Source organism: Anas acuta, chromosome 9, assembly GCF_963932015.1.
Source record: "Anas acuta chromosome 9, bAnaAcu1.1, whole genome shotgun sequence".
NCBI lineage: Eukaryota > Metazoa > Chordata > Aves > Anseriformes > Anatidae > Anas > Anas acuta.
In genome coordinates this window covers 3,598,100-3,614,696 of record NC_088987.1, presented here as the reverse complement: position 1 = coordinate 3,614,696, position 16,597 = coordinate 3,598,100, and the positions used below count along the sequence as shown (strand labels likewise).

Sequence of the window (16,597 nt, the reverse complement as noted above, 5' to 3'; positions counted from 1 at the left end):
AGCCCAACCCATGCTGCCCATGAGCAGTTCCCTTCTGCTTCCCACAGCAGTCCAGACAGGACACAGGGCTTGACCTCAACTAATTGCTGGAATTTTCTGCTTGTGAACAACCCTTTTCTATATCAAATGTTCTTCCTTTCACACAGGAAAGACTTCCTAAAAATATTTCCTTAAAAGCTGACCCATGTACTTACACTGAGTAGCTGGAAAGAGTAGACATGAAAAAAAAAAAAAAAGTCAAAATCTAGTGACTATTCCCCCTCCCCTAAAATCCAGTCCAAATAGCAATTTAGTAAAAATAAATAAATAAATAAATAAAAAGAATGAAAAAGAAAAAAGAAAGTGATATATAATTAACACTAACACTGACTTTCTATATACCATAATAAACCATAAGTGATTGTCCCTTGAACCCTGGGAATATCAATAAGTCCACAATAAAAAGGGGGTGACATCTGTTACTATGTTTCTGTGGTAGGTTTTGGTAAAATAAGGGCCAAATATTTATTCTGGTGTTCCGGCAGTTGTTCACAAAATACATATGTGCAAGGCTTCTGCTTATGGTATCTCATATCCAGCCATTTGATATGCAAAGAGAGGCACTTGCATAAATGAATCAGAGACTTGAATTTCCAACTCTGCCATCTGTACAAAAATGTAGCTTGTCTGCACAATTTTGTAGTCATAAACATTTATATTTGCAAATTAAAGCTGGTCAGGAGGTAAACTCAACTAAAATACTAAAACAAATGCAGAAGTAGTGACCTATGCAACACAGTACCTGGTTGACTGCACTTAATTTCTATTGTGAGACTTTAGGCAGTTAAAGCAAATCCCAGACTGAAAATTCACTCCAGCTTTCTGATTGTTGGAAAGCTGGAACTGGCATCCAAGCTTTTATGATGACTGATATAAATCTCAATGAATCGCCCATGAATGAAATGAATTGCAGTCTCCAAAGTTCTCTTATTTGGCTTTAAATTAAACCAGTGCATATTTCTAAACTTTTTTTCGTCTATACCAGTCTGAATGTTTTCTCTAAACAGTTCTAAGGACTCTAAGAACATGTAAGTTTATACTTCTAAAACCCTTTTCTGTAAGGAAAAGAATATATGAGGCCTACAGAGATTAAGGACCCAATTTAAAAGTAATCAAATACTCACTTTTTTCCTATGAATATTTAGACAGGTGACTTGCCACAAGTCACACCTGAATCTGACAAATTCTGAGTTTATTTTGCCTTGGTCAAGGACCATCATTTTTTTCCCTTCTGTACTCCCGCAGAGGATTTTTTTTTCATGCTCTGTCTACCAGTGTCTGCTGGAGCTGCTGTGAGCATGAGCAGAAACAGAAGTCTCAGATTCAAGAGCAACAGGAGAAATGATCACATCACAGGACTTCAGATTCTCCATTTCTCTGCAAGCCTTAGAAGCAAATGTGAATTCAGGGATAGGGATTTGAAGAAACAGAATTTTAGATCTAGCTAAAGGCTGTAGAGTTTAGAAACTAAGTTGTACTGCATAGCTGATTTTGTCTTTTGTCAAATGCGATGTTCTTAACCTATATTCAGCTTGTTCTAGTTTACAGTTGGAGTACAGTTTTCCTTTCCTCTTCTTTACAGTTTTCCTTCTTTTTGCTCTAACACAGATGTAAGTAATAACAAACAATACAATATAACTGGGTGAAACTTGATTTTTTTTTTTTTTTTCAAGCAGCCAATTAAAACTTCATTTAAACAAAATTAATCACCTACTTCTTTGTCAATGAAGGTTGATGGCTTTTCAGTTTCTGTGGTGCTCCTACATGTGTTAAAGTATTGCATTATTGCAACGCTGCTGGGAGCTCTTTTCTTTCTAACAAATGTCAGGAACAGTTTTGCTAATTCTTCTCCTACATGTCATCCTTCCTCATTTATTTTCCCAATGACAATGCCATGTTCTCCAGAGATACTTCCCCCAAGCTATCACTTTATTTATTTCTTCCTCTGCCTTGCCTTGAGGAACACGATAAGCATGAGGAAAGTGCAGAGGGTTTCTCACGTTTATTTTATTTATTTATTCTCCTTGGAACAGTTGTGTAGATCTGGTCAAAGCTGGTAAAAATTTCTCTTTCATTTTTCATTTATACAAAGGTATTCTTTCTTAAATATGTATGTAACACTAAAATGGTTGAATGAAAATACTTTGTGACTACAGAGTTCTATAAGAGTTTCTGGTCTGACCTCCAAACAGCACAGCCAAAAGGTTTCAGGCTTTGTATCACCACATCCATCATGCTGCTGAGCTACAACTTATCTTTCATGAAAGTGTTTAACGTTGACTTAGAGAATTCAAGTAATGAAAAACCTTTAATATTCCTAAACAACTTAACAACTAACAAATTCTGCTGTTGAGACTGCATTCTATTAAATCATGAAAACAACTGTTTTCAGCTTCCTTTTTTATTTTATTTTATTTTTTTTTTACATATTGACTTTTGTTAGATTTTTCCAAAAAGTCTGTGATTAGATGAACACAAATTCTCTGCCTAGATTTCTTCCCTTAATAATTTCCACTGTTATGAGAGTTTCAGCTACTGATGTTTGTAATCTTTTTTATTCCTCTGTTCTCGCTCAGGAAGGAACTCATTTGTTCCCTGGCCTGTGGCTCCCTTGCTCACTTACCTTTCTTTAAACAAACATTTGCTCTTCACTTTTTCTTTCTTTGGTGTCTGAGGTAGTTATTATAAGAGTAATACAAACTCTAAATGGAAGAAAATAAAAATTAATGAACATTCACTTTTCTTCAAAGGTCATGAAGGATCCTATGAAAGCTGATGGGAGATAGATAGGTGTGTAATTTACCTATCTTTGAAAATCCTGGCCACAGGCAATATTATTATCTATTAAGATGTACTTGGATGAGTCAGACACTTTCCACTACAAAGGAAGATTTCGTTTGCTAACCCAAAGACCATATGAGGGGAAAAAAAATAAAAAAGGACATAGTAAAAGGGAAAAAAAAAAAAAAAAAAGAAGAAGAAAGGATCTCAAATCTTATCTTGGTGTATATGAGCTCAGAGATAACAAAATCTCTGAAGATATAATGACTTGTACGAGATGAAAAATAACTCAGGCTAACAAAACTTAAAAAGAAAATGGACTTCACACTATTGAAATAGATTGATGTTGCTTTTAAAGAAAATATAAAATTATCTAATCCACAGAAAGAATGCGAATACAATTAGGTGTTTAGAAAAGGTGGTTAGAAAAATAGAAAGAGAATGGCAAAAGGAAAATACAAGAAGGGATGAGAATAAATATCTAGATATATTCCACACATACAAAGATTTAACTTAGGTTCTTATTTCTTTCTTTAATAGGAAAAAAAACCTGCCTAATCTCCAGAAATGTAATTAAATAATTCTTCACATAAAATGTTACCCTCTGAGAAGACATTTTTTTTGCACATGCATTTGTCAGTTTGTAGTAAGTAACTAAGTAATGTTGTTGGAAAATATATTTTCTCATCAAGTTTTTTTAATATTTTGCATGCAAAATTCTGTGTTTTTTAATTATTATTTTTTTCATAAGGTGTTTGTGGCTGTTTTACTATCACAAAGATCATACCAGAAAACAAGAGTATTTCTTTAAATCCTTTGTATGCTAAATCCTTGCCAGACATTGCTTTTGTATGCTAACCAATAACTCATTTGAACCTGTAATGAGAACAACAACATTGCTATTAACTGTCTCAGACTGCCTGTATGGAGTTTTTGTTTGTCTTCATCAGGTGGATGAGAGATCTGATCCATCTGGTATCAGCTTCTTTGCATCTCCTTGTTTATGTTGCTGCATCAAGAAATCTCATGACAGTAGGACACCTTATCTACCCATTTACTGATTAACATTTAACATCTACCTGAAAAAAAAACTTGAGACCGGAATGGTTTATGAGTACTTCAGCAGAGCAGTCAAGGGCATCATTACAAGAGTGATTGAAATGTGCCTTTATCCATACAGGAATTTCCCCCAAACAGCATCTTGTGGGGAAATATCATTGCTGCAATTTTCCAGCAATGTATAAATTACCCTGTCCCTCGGATTCACGAGAAAGTTTTGTATTGTGTGGACTTGTCAGCCTGCAAATTTTGTGAGTGTAAATCGAATATTACATTTACAAAATAAAATCAACACAATCTTCACATTTTGAGGTAAGGAGAGAGATTTTACCGCCTTTTAAACAACTGGGGAAGGCAAGGAAGGAGCAGCAATCATAGGAATATGAAGTGCTGAAATATACAATTAGAAGAGGTGTCTAAAAACTTAATTGAACAATGACATGCTGTCACCAGAAGCTTAAATGCAATCTTGTAATGACATTTGCTATAAACCATGTCAAAATGAAAAATAGGTGTAAGCTGACGTTTGAGACTGTCTGAGATTTCTGGGCTGCTGATGGATATTCCTACAGAAGCAAAACAACTGACAGCAACATAAACTTCAGCAGTGATTACCCTGTAATTAAATGGAAGCAATAAAGGATAGAGGTAACAAAACAGGAACAGAATCATGTTGACAAATGTTTGCTCAGTAATTCTCCTGAAAGATTTGAAGATTTAGGTACAACAATAATAGCTGGTTGTCTCTGGTGCCAGATTTCTATGCCTCCCATAAAACAGAATGGTCAATTCCTATTTGACCCAGTTTTTCCCCATTACCATGTCACATCACATGCAGGTTTATCACTTCCTGGTAATTACGAAGGACCTTGGCAGTGCTTTTCCTGCTGTAGCACATAGCATCTCACAGTCCCCACTGCACATTCACCTCCAGGAGTACTTTTCTGAACTTCCTCTGATTTTCATGGGGAATAGAAATGGACTTTTCCCTTGGCTGTCAGACTTCAGCCTAATTTTTCATTTAATAGACCTTACATATTTGAGCATAGCACTCTCTCATTTGTCTTAGTGCTAACTGTCAACCAAGTGGTCATCTCAGAAGCTCAGGACAAAAAGTGTTTCTTCTTTCCCACAACATTTATCTGCATGAAATTTATTTCAAACAAAACTGAATAGAGATACAAAACATTTAATGATGAAACCCAAAATACAATCCAGCTGCTTCAAGTGCTTCATCAAGGTTCGAACATGTCCTATTAGCTATTGAATGTTTCCTACTGTTTATTAATGGATAATAGTAAATGGAATTTGTTAAATAATTTCAAGTAATGTTCTTAGAAGAGAAATTAGCATTTCTTTCATCAAATACATTTTCTATTATTTACTAACCCGTAGAGTTAATTTTAATAAGCTGAAAGCAAGTAATACTAACAGCAAATAATTCTGCCTAAATTCTGTATTGAGTGCAGCAGACCCTTACTAATCCACATTTTGCTAATCCTCACTCTTTATAACTCACACAAAAGAGTTTCTCCGTTCACCTCCTGTCTCTTTGCAAAGATTTAATATCATAATGTTTCGGACTGTTAGAATCTCATGATTTATACAGCATAAATAATTAAACTAGACCCTTTTTTCAAAATTAAATGAGCTGTGTATTTCAGAACTTGTTACCTTAGCTATAAATTGTTCAAAAAGCTGATCATCTCTTATATGCAATTGAAGTGTTCACTGTTTTGAAGCTCTGGGGCTTCAAAATTAGGAAAGTCACCCAGGCAAGAATAGGCTGTAAAGGGTGCAATATGCATAGCTTACCTGTCAGCAATACAGCACTTATACTGTTTTTTTTTTTTGTTTTGTTTTTTTTTTTTTTTTTCTGTTTTCTTGGAAGCCAAAAATCAGTTGATGTGGTGTCCTGGTACATTTGCTCCAGAACTTCTGATGCTCACCCAGTGGCTCGCCATCTCTTCAGATATCACACACTCTTTGGCAATTGTGTCCTGGTTTTGGTTTGTATAAAGTTAATTTTCTTCAGTGGCTGGTATGGTGCTGTGTTTTGGATTTAGGATGAAAATAATGCCAATAATACACTAACAGTTTAGTTGTTGCTGAGCAATGCTCAGAGCTACAGAGCCAAGGATTTTCCTGCTTCTTGTGCTGCCCTGCCAGTGAGAAGGCTAGGGGTACACCAGGAGCTAATTTGCTCCTGGTAATTTGGTAACTTACCAAAATAATATCTTTTTAAATTTATATCGATAATATCATTTCAATGCATATATTTTTAAAAGACTGGGAAAAAAAAAAAAAGAAAAAAAAAAAGAAAAAAGTTACAATGAAGTATTTTGGCCAACAATGCAATCTATAAGGCAGTGCACAAGAAGGTTGTTTTGCTATGCAGGGAAGGTCTGATAATTTAGATGCATGACTTGTTTTAAACCTCATAGAGTAATATTTGTTGTGTTACCTGAATAAATCTGTGTTTAATCCCTTGGTGATGACAGTCAGAATTTCTCAACTCCAAGCTTTGTGTGTTAACACTTAGCATTTGGAAATCCTGATTAGCAGCACAGATAGTCAGAGGAGTAGAACCAAACAATAGATGATGTTTCTGTGGAAAGCTGTTCATAGCAAAGACAGCTAAATAAATAAAACATGCTTCCTTCACCACCCAGTGCAGCAACTTGGGCTGGGTGTTTGGTACTGAAAAATGTTCATAAAATAAAAACATCTGTCCTAACGGTGTTTAACGTGTCATAGCCAACACTCATCAGTATATATAATCAGGCATTAGTTGTGAACATTGCAGGTACAAATGTGCTTTACTTGTGCAGACAAAACTCCAAATGAATTCAGTTTGATTACGTGCATGTAATTACAACGGCTTGGTCTCTTTATGTATGTGTTAGCTGAAAACAAATGAGATTTGTTTGATGTTTCACATTGCACCATGGATAAAAGATCTGTAGCAAATAGAAAACCTATTGCTTTGATCCTATGCTGAAACAAAGGAATGTAGACTAAGGTCTCAATCCAGTTCTCAGACAAAAGCAAACATTTCTGATCATAACGTTGTCTAACAACAAAAAAGCAAACAAACAAACAAACAAACAAACAACAAAAAAAAACGGAACAAAGGGTATGCATCTTGCCTTCTTTAATTAAAAAAAAAAAATCATTTTTTTCTTACTAATTTTTTTTTGCATCATGATCAGCAGTACATATTCTGCTGTCAAGAAAGAAACAATAAAAGCCACCACACAAAACTCAAACTTAGCATAACACAGTGGCTGTTGTATAAAAAGGCCATGAAAAACAGCACTCTCATGTCTTCTATTGCAGGTGGTGAATTTCAATTAATCAGATAAATACTTATACATTTAAAATTTAACAGAACAAAAATATAGATTGAGACTTTATTTATATGGGTGAAATTCTTGGTCTTTACAGGAATAGCTGCACACTGTAGAAAACAGAGAATAAAAAATATTAGTTTATAAAACCTGTAGAAACTAGCAAATGAGAAGAACATAAATAGGAAAAGAAATATAAACCCAAAACAAACCAAAACAAACAAAAAGCCTTAATACAGATCCTGTTGCTTTTCTTTTCCACTGAGAAGAGAATTAAATTTGAGAATACTTAACTTGTCACTTATTGAGAAGTAGGGAAAACATATACTAAAGAGAAAAAATGGTATCAAAAAGAAGATTTCAAATCGCATTACAGCTTTACAAATAATATACAAGTAAAATGCATAAAACCATAGAAACTGAATGTTTCCATTACCTTCAATTTATTTCAATGCTCATATGGGATACCAAAATGCATCCAAGATAGAATAACCTAATTATTCTTGGAGTTCAATGGAAACTTTCTCCATCAGACAGCTAATTGTTTTAGCCACCTTTGCCTTCTGAATATTAAACCCAAGAAATACAACAGCAAAAAAGGTAATTTTAAGTTTAAAGATCCCAAGTGAAAGGGACAAAACTTTAAAGACATTAACAACAGACTTTGTGTCAATCTTTAAGTTTAAAGGAGTCTTTTGTCTACAATGGCTGAAAGCCTGACTCCAATGGAGACACCATAAATGTTTTGTGCCATGATTTGAATTTGTCCTATTTTATCTTCTTGATTCCTGAGAAATGGTGCTTCACATTAATTGAAGAATCAAGTATCAATGCAGAGAAACAATATTTTTTCTTGGGTGACCTCATTATGATATTTTGGGCAGTATTATACAAGTGACCAAAGAGTACTGAACTAAATGCTGACCTTTCTTCAGGAAAGTCTGGGACTGCAGTTGCAAATACACACTGAAAGGAAAACTTTAATTTCCCTGAGGTGGGACTTAGGGAAGACCTTCATCTGCCCTTCTAGCTTTCTACTTCTCTGTAACTTCAGTTTTCTAAAAAGTGCTTATATTATTCTTCTGTTCCTCAACATACAGCTAATGAACAGGAGTGTAAGAGAAAATGAGAATGTTAGGCTCTGAACATCTTTAAAAATTATAATTTTGTCCTATAAGAAATTGTGAAAATAAGCTTCCACAAGACAAAAAAAAAAAAAAAGAGCAAATACTTGATCTGTCACGGATAGGAGTCATAGCAGAATACAGAATTTTGGAGAACAATAGACAAGGAAATACATGAGCACCTACACTTACTTATTACACAAAATATGTTTCAGCACTTTAGGATCTTCAATGGACTACATTTTGCCTTTCCTAGATCACTTCCCTGTGCAGTGTTTCAGCAGGTCCAGCCTGCAAAGGAATGGCCCAAGTCATCAGGCACTGCCAATAAGTATGAATGTCAATTCTGCAGAAATGAAAATGCGGTATATAACATACTCATAGACTACTTCAGAATTGCATATGTAAAGAGCAGAAATATTTGTCCAGTCTTCTCCAATAATACTTTATAATTGCAAAATGTCAACTAATTCTTTATGACAGAAGTTACTCAACTCTTCCAATGGTCACTTGAAATCACATTGATTTGGCACAGAAATCCAGCTGTTTGCTCTTTGCAATACCATCCCAGTTGCTGTTCATTCCTTCTATTTTATTTCCCCCAAACCTGCAAATCCCTAATTAAAAAAGTCAAAATGCATGATTAATTACAAATCAAGAGTATTTTGAAAGCAGGAAAGAAAATAAACAACTCTGGTAAAGTGAACAGATGGGTTTACAAACTAAATTGCCATCATTAGCATTATGAGTCCTATAATTAGTTATTAGAATAACAATACATATCTAATATTAATATGAGATAACACAACTGTTATTATAGGGACTTGGAAAGGTTGTAGTTAGAGATAATTGAAGTCTGACTTCCTGCTAATATCTAGGTTTGACTTGCAGAGATAAATTTAATTTTGTGGACACATTTCTAATTTAGCAGGTTTTAAAACAGAAATTGGCCTCAATGATTCTCCATATTACAGTGCTCTGCATTATGAGGAAAACCTGTTGTTTACAAGTATAAACCCTGCTTTCCTGGGAGTGGCTGGACACCTGCCTGCCAATAGGAGCAACAAATAGGTTCCTGATTCTGCTTTGCACATGCACTCAGCTTTTGTTTTACCTAGTGAACTGTCCTTATCTCAACCTACGTGTTCTTGCACTTTTTCTTCCCTGATCTTCTCCCCAGTCCCACCTGGGTGGTGCTGAGCTGCCTTCTGGGACTCAGCCAATGCAAAGATTTATGAAGCTTTCTTGCTTATTTTGCTTTAACTGCTGTTGAGTAAGGATAAATTATCTGTATCTTATTATCTATGACAACTGGTAGCTTCTCCATGCCATTTTCTACAGCCCTGTGCTGGCAGTGAATGGAAAACATCCACTGGTGTCAGGTCTCTGAATGGGACCCTGCCACCAAATTCGTCCTAATTCACCAGGTCATGTAGTGTTGCCAGAAAAGGTGCACAGGTGCCCCAGGTGAAATTCTGGATGAAGTGGAGACTTCTCATGATAAGTCATCATGTTACACAAAGTAAAAACTAAGCCTCAACCAAAAACATAGTTAAAACTGATAGAAAACTAAGGTCGATAATAAGATGTTATATATTTTTCTTTTAACTTCAAGCTCTTTTGCTTGAATTAGAGAACCAGAAAATCTAATTGAAACAGCTGTATGCTTAGTTCCATTTAATGGGTTTTATACAGTCAAATATACATTAAGAAGAAAAATGTTTATTGGTGATGTGCTGCATATACTGTATGGGTAACATTTAATTGAAAAAAGATATCATTTTGAATGACTGTTACTTTCCTATCTTCCTAAAATGAATCTAACACCAAAATAATACCCAGTGTAAGCAAAACTGAAGTTCAAAGGTTTGATTTGTAATTCAAGGAAACCTTTAAGCATATACTTAACTTTGACCAAATGCTTAAAGCTATTAACTTCTAGGGCCCTAAAGTAGTCCTTAAAGTTAAATGGGTGCTTGGGTTATTGTTCACACAGAGCTGTCTTCCTGAATCTTACTTCCCTACCAGCAGTAGCCCTCTAGAAACCAATCCCATTAAAATAAGTGGTACTAATTGATGAGGAAAAAAAAAAAAAAGAGAGAGAGAAAGAGAAGGCATAATCTGGTCCTGATATCTGCATACAGTTTTATTTTTTGCATTGAATTCTTTCTTCTTTCTTTCTTTATTTTTTTTCTTTGTTTATTTTTTTCTTTGTTTTCCTAACATTTTTTAATTTGAACATAGAAAACTTGGGTTTAGCTATCTGTTTACTGTACCTTTGAGGGCAGTTGGTTGGATAATGTCTGTGCCTGTGACTAATTGTGAATGAGAAGCTGCCTATGAAAAGTAGAACCATACTTTTTGGGACTCCCACAAAGTAGGCATCATGTACACAAGCTGATGCAACATAGTCCATAGTAAAATTATTTTATTTTTTTTCACATTAGTAAATATAAAGGAAATCCATCCTTAAAAGAATATTTTTCAGCCCCCAAAACTTCTCTGCCAATAAGGATTAAATCTCAGTTTCATAAAAAACAGCCATATCACAGTTACCCATGGCAGTAATGTTAGTTGCACTCCCAGTCTAAAGCAGCCTTGAAAGAGTATATCAGAGAATGTTTGCTGTTTTCACTCAGTCTTTACTAATTGAAGGAGATGGTTTGTTTGGGTAAATTGTGTACTCTCTAAGGATCCCAAAATCAAGCCTTGAATTTTATCTTACATCATATTCTGACTTCCCCAACACCATAGACGAAAGTTTTCCCATTGACATTCACTTGTTTTGGACAAGTCCAGAAAAAAAATTCCAGCTTATCAGTATCAAACCATGTCTTGTCAGAGGAACTATACAGAAGAAAGAAGATGAAGTTTAATAACTTGGATGAGCTTTGAGACATGGTTATTTCAGTCCTGTACACTGTACAGGTATTAAATTATTCTTAGGACATAGGTATTTGATTTTAAAATTCTCCACAGTGATATTGGTTATGTAGGGCTGCCCTTCTTTGTTTTCAAAACCATACCACGCTAAATCCATAGTGCTTCTTTAGACCAAATTCTCCTCTGTAAGAACATTTGTACCTCTCCCCACCACTCAACATAACACACACCCACACATTTCATGTTCTCTGTAATTGTTTCGGTGATTGCTTTGGTCTGTGTTTTGAGAATAGTAAACAATTCAAAAGATGAAAAGAAAGAGTATGAATGTAAAATGTTAGCTTAAATTTGGCATTACATACATCACCCTACTCGGATTTATTGCTAACTACTTAAGTATATAACCACAAAATCTCCAACCCACCATTAAAATTCAGTAGAGTGTGATTGCCCCGATTCTTTCCTCTCTCTCTCAAGCTCTGTCTCATTTGCCAGCTGGCCAGCCCTCCCTTCCTCCTTGTTTTTCCACTGAACAAAATGTTTAAAAAACCCAAACCAAACAAACCAAATAGACATTGACATAAAAATGACAAACATGAAGGATCATAGCAAGAGTGATATGAAGCAACAGCTGTCCTGTTCAGCCTCACTCTCCAGCACCCATCTGTAACCTGAACCATCTGCATATGGGAAAGAAATTACAGGAAGAAAAATTGCAGGAGCATGGGCCATACTGCTGTGTTTGTAAAGGAGAAAAATCCTGATTTCCCAGCACAAATAGATGGGTTTTGAATGTCATCACCCGCAGAGAGGAGATTTCCCTTTCAGGCTACTCTAGTGCTGTAGGATACTTTCTACTGTGGGGGGAAGGTTCTAGCAAGTACTGCTCCTTCTCAATCCAAGGCCACAAACCATGAACTAATCTAATCCAAAGTTTATTAGAATCAACTAACAGGTTCTAGAGAGTGGAAAAACAAGTTGTCTTGGAAAAAAATATAATCTGAAACCTTCAGCAATTAGTTTGGAAAAATTGAACTATTAGGTGATGGCATGTAAATAGTATTTCCCTGTCCTTTAAATGTCCAAACTTATATGAAACCTCTAACCAGGGCTGAAATCTGATATAATGTTATAATGCACAACTTTTTTTTTCTTTTTTTTTTTTTTTTTTTTTTTTTCTTCAAGGAGTAAATATTTTCTTTGAGTCCAGGAAAATCTGCATAATCAAGATCAGGATAATTTGTTTGGATGCCTGGCAGAACAGCCTGATTTCAAGTCTCTTGCCCATTTTGGAGAAGGCTTCTGGAAAGATTAGAAAAATACAATCTTCCTCAGACATATCTTGGTATGGATTGCCTAGTTATCTGGAAATATACCTAGCATTTGAACCCTCAAGTACTTGGTACTTTTTATTTTCATTGAAGCTTTTATTACAACAGACATTCGAGTTTTTGAAAGAATTAACTTTAATTGGAATTTATTGGCTATTCTTCCCCTATAAAAACACATTTTAATTTAAAAGAACATGTTTCTTACAGCTAGGTTTCAGCTCAACTGCTTTTACTTAGTAAAACCCTGTGAAATGCCATTGTGGTGCTCACTCACAGAGAAGTTATTCATGTAAGTAACGGCTGTAGATCAAAGTCCATAATCTTAAATAAAAGGTTAATTTTTGCAACAAATTATAGAGTGGCTCTTTGGCTAGTTTTACTTTTCTAAAAAAAATTTCAGAGATACATTTATTTTGAATATGCATTACTCCCCAAGACATAACTTTTCTTTTATGGGAAGTTTTATTTATATAAGAGTGAGACGTGAATATTTGGAAGAAGGCACGTGTTTCTGAGACATTCCTCTTGCAGGTTGCAGATGAGTCACAGGAAGGAAATTTTTTGATGTCTTGCCAAGAGAACAAAATGCTAGGTCCTTACATGGTGCAAAGGAAAGGGGCTCCATTTTCTTCCATACACATTTATAGCAGCTGTCTGGCTTATATTTTATTTTGTAGATATCTTTCACCCAACAGTCTTCATTTTGAACAGTCTCTAAAACTACAAAAATAGCAGCTGTAATACCTGACACTGGACAGGGAAAACTTTGGAATTATAGAAATGTGGGTAGGAAAAAAGACATGATGTTTGTTTGAGCAAAGCATGTAAGTGATATCTTTATTTAAATGGATAATTATGTGAACACTTTAGAGATGGCCTTTGCCTGTAATCTATTTTTCTTCATTGAAGTTCACTTTTAGACACAGCTTTTGAGAAATAAACTATTTTGCTTGTTTGCACTGAAACATATTTATAATAAACTTTTTATGTGATGCAGGTGCTACAAGCATGACTTAAATATTATGACATTTAATATTAAAACATACTGTAATTTGCTACCTGTCAAAATAATGCTAACTCACAGATAAAGAATTCTGTCTAGCTATGGAAATAAAATACCATCAAAATGATAACTAATTACTATGTGATAAGAGTTGAAAAACAGTACTAAATATGCCATGAAGTGTTAACATACACATTTTATTCCTTATAGTTTCCTTATAGAAATGATTATTTCCCTGCTAAAAAATACAGCAAGTAAGTACTCCAATTACAGATGAAAGAGAAGGTATGTAACCCTATGAATCTGACCATGGCACTACAGCAACAGGTTTGGCAATGTTTTAAATAAACAACAGAATTTTATCTCAAGGAATTATAGACTAAATCTGATATATAACAAATAATACAAGCATTTTGTGATCATTTACAAGATAAGGCCTAAACCATTGTCTGGATAGGATTAATAGGAGTTATTTAGACTATTAGATTGGTGGCTAAGAAGAAATTATATGTTCCAATTGCAAAACTGTAATTTTTTATTACAGCTTTATTTATTGATTACTGTTTTATATTTTTTCAGTCTTGCATTTGTCACAAAACTTCCGCAAGTACAAAGGTATTTATTTTTATTATCATTTCAATCTTAAAAGAAGATATTTTCAAGTTTACATGGGTACTTATGTATCTTCCACACATATTTTTGGTGCATTCTCTTCAATGGTAAGAAGCATATGGTGTATGCAACATTAGCTGCATGCATTTCTTCCAGAAATTATTCTGTCGAGATTACATTCTCCCTGTTTATCTGTTTATCTGCATATTTTCTTATAAAGCATTTGCTTTTTTTCTTTTTTTCTTTTTCTTTTGTGCATTTTATCTAAAAATAATTACTGAATTTTCTCATCAGAAACATGCACATCCCACTATATGGAAATAAGTGCTATTCTGAAGTACACCTATGCCCTTCCCAGTCTTATCTGCAATTATTTATTTTATGTGTTTGTCACTAGATATCTTGTGTGTTTTTATTTGTTTTTATTTTTTATTTTTTTTTCAACCTGAATTTCTCTTCAAAATAAATCCAGTTACAGAATGAATACAAGATCCTCTGTTACAGACACAAAAAATGTCATAAAAAATTCCCATCGTAGGAACAAATAATCAGATTAGAACTTACCTAGGACTTTTAATTCAGTCTAAGGAAGCATGTTGTATTTATCCCACCACTGAAAGAAGCCATATTTATTTATGGCAGTTTTTTAGATTTGCATTCAGACTTTGCATTCAGGTTAACCTTCAAAGAACACTTCTTACCATAGCTTTGATTTTTAAAATTAGACTAGTACTGTGAGTGATGTGTGATGAGAACTCAAGTGTCAGGAGTGCACAAGAGAATAACTCGTAGTCATTCACAGTTATTTTTATGCCTCTTGATTTCTTTAAATAAAGTATAATAATCATGCACTTCATGAAGAGAAAAACCATTCATGTTCCTATATTTAATGCACAAAAGGATAAAAGAAATATATATATATCATAGTAGTGAACAGAGTGGGCTGTTTCACTCCAGCTAAATGGTCATTTTCCTGTAAAGATGAATTTGGGAGACATTTCATAAATTCTGCCAAGTGTGCTCTTGGCATTGGCTTGTCTGAGGCCCAGTAACTCATCTGTCACTTTCTTTGGAAAGCCCCAAAGAAGCAAAATTTTTTGCTGGTTTAAAATAAAATAAAGATCAAACACAAACCTCCTTATACATGTATCTTTTGAGTTGTGTTTCCTGTCTATATCCCCTTACTAGAACTAACATTGTGATAGGCTATTTGTGCTTATAGGTATATAAGCTTAACCAATATGTACCAGGAGATAAATTTGGCTGTGCATTGCATAATGCTGCAAGAACTGCAGTACAGAGGCTGAGGAATAAATGAAGATAAAATCCCCAGTTCTGAAATACCTTATGATTCTGCAGGTGCTTGGAGTATAATAATACGGTCTGGAGATGAATTTAGAGTATGTGAAATTAGATGCCACCTGAATTTTGACTGCATACCTGTGCATAGTAAATAATTGTGAATGCTGAAATATTGGGCATGGTTTGTGAATATATAAATATGCACCAGCATTTGGTATGCAGGAAGGGTGTGTGTCAATGGAAGAAGGCTTACTCAGAGATGGGCTTTGAATATGCAGCAGCTGAACTTTACTCTTTTGCTGAAGTTTGTAGTTCAGCATTTTTATTTTTATTTATTTTTATTTTTATTATTTTTATGTTTTTTTTTTTTATATATATTTTTATTTTATTTTTTTTATATTTATTTTTATTTATTTTTACTGTTTCTGTTGTGAAAAAGCAGCTGGCCAAAGCATCAGTAATTACCATCAAAGCCTCTTGCCCCAGATTTCATAGCGGGGCACAGCCAAAGCTGCACCTTTTCCCTACTTACCAGACCAAGGCCGAGACATCACAGTGTGTCAGAAAGCTGCACGTATGATATACTGCACACCATGCTCCTTCATTAGTAGACTACAGCTTCTCTGTATGCCAGAATTTACTGTATGGGAAGCAGGTCATAGTCCCTTCTTCTGACACCCCTGTCATCATACCTCCCTGTACTCCTCTACCATGCATCATGCAGCAGAGGTCATAAATATTTAATTGTAATTGTAATATGTAATAATACACCAAAAAACCTCGTCACCACCATTTGTATAAGAAGGATGGTTATATTACTTGATCGTACAAAGATAAGCAGAAATAAAACAAATTAGAAAATGGTGATTAGAAAAATTGCTCCTACAGGTAAACGGGCTAAAGCAAATCCTAGGCAGGTAAGAAATTCTGAACAAAAACTAAAACAGAAAAAAGAAATGCAGGGAGCTGTAGTTCTTGGTGCAGCTTTTAGCCCATTACCAGCAAAGACGATGTGGTGATGTGGTTCACAAGAAATTTGCTCTTTCACAACCATAATCATCCTTCTTTGAGGTACACTTTGATTGACTTGACACACTAGGAACAGTAAGTTTG

The 16,597-nt window shown here is 34.5% G+C and overlaps 1 long non-coding RNA gene across 1 annotated transcript; it reads left to right on the top strand.

Annotated features, from left to right (window-relative positions):
• The first annotated feature begins 5,770 nt into the window (after positions 1-5,770).
• Positions 5,771-12,918, top strand: LOC137861350 (uncharacterized). The gene is made up of 2 exons (XR_011099557.1): positions 5,771-5,888; positions 12,422-12,918. It is a non-coding gene; the product is annotated as an uncharacterized lncRNA (long non-coding RNA).
• The last annotated feature ends 3,679 nt before the right edge of the window (positions 12,919-16,597 follow it).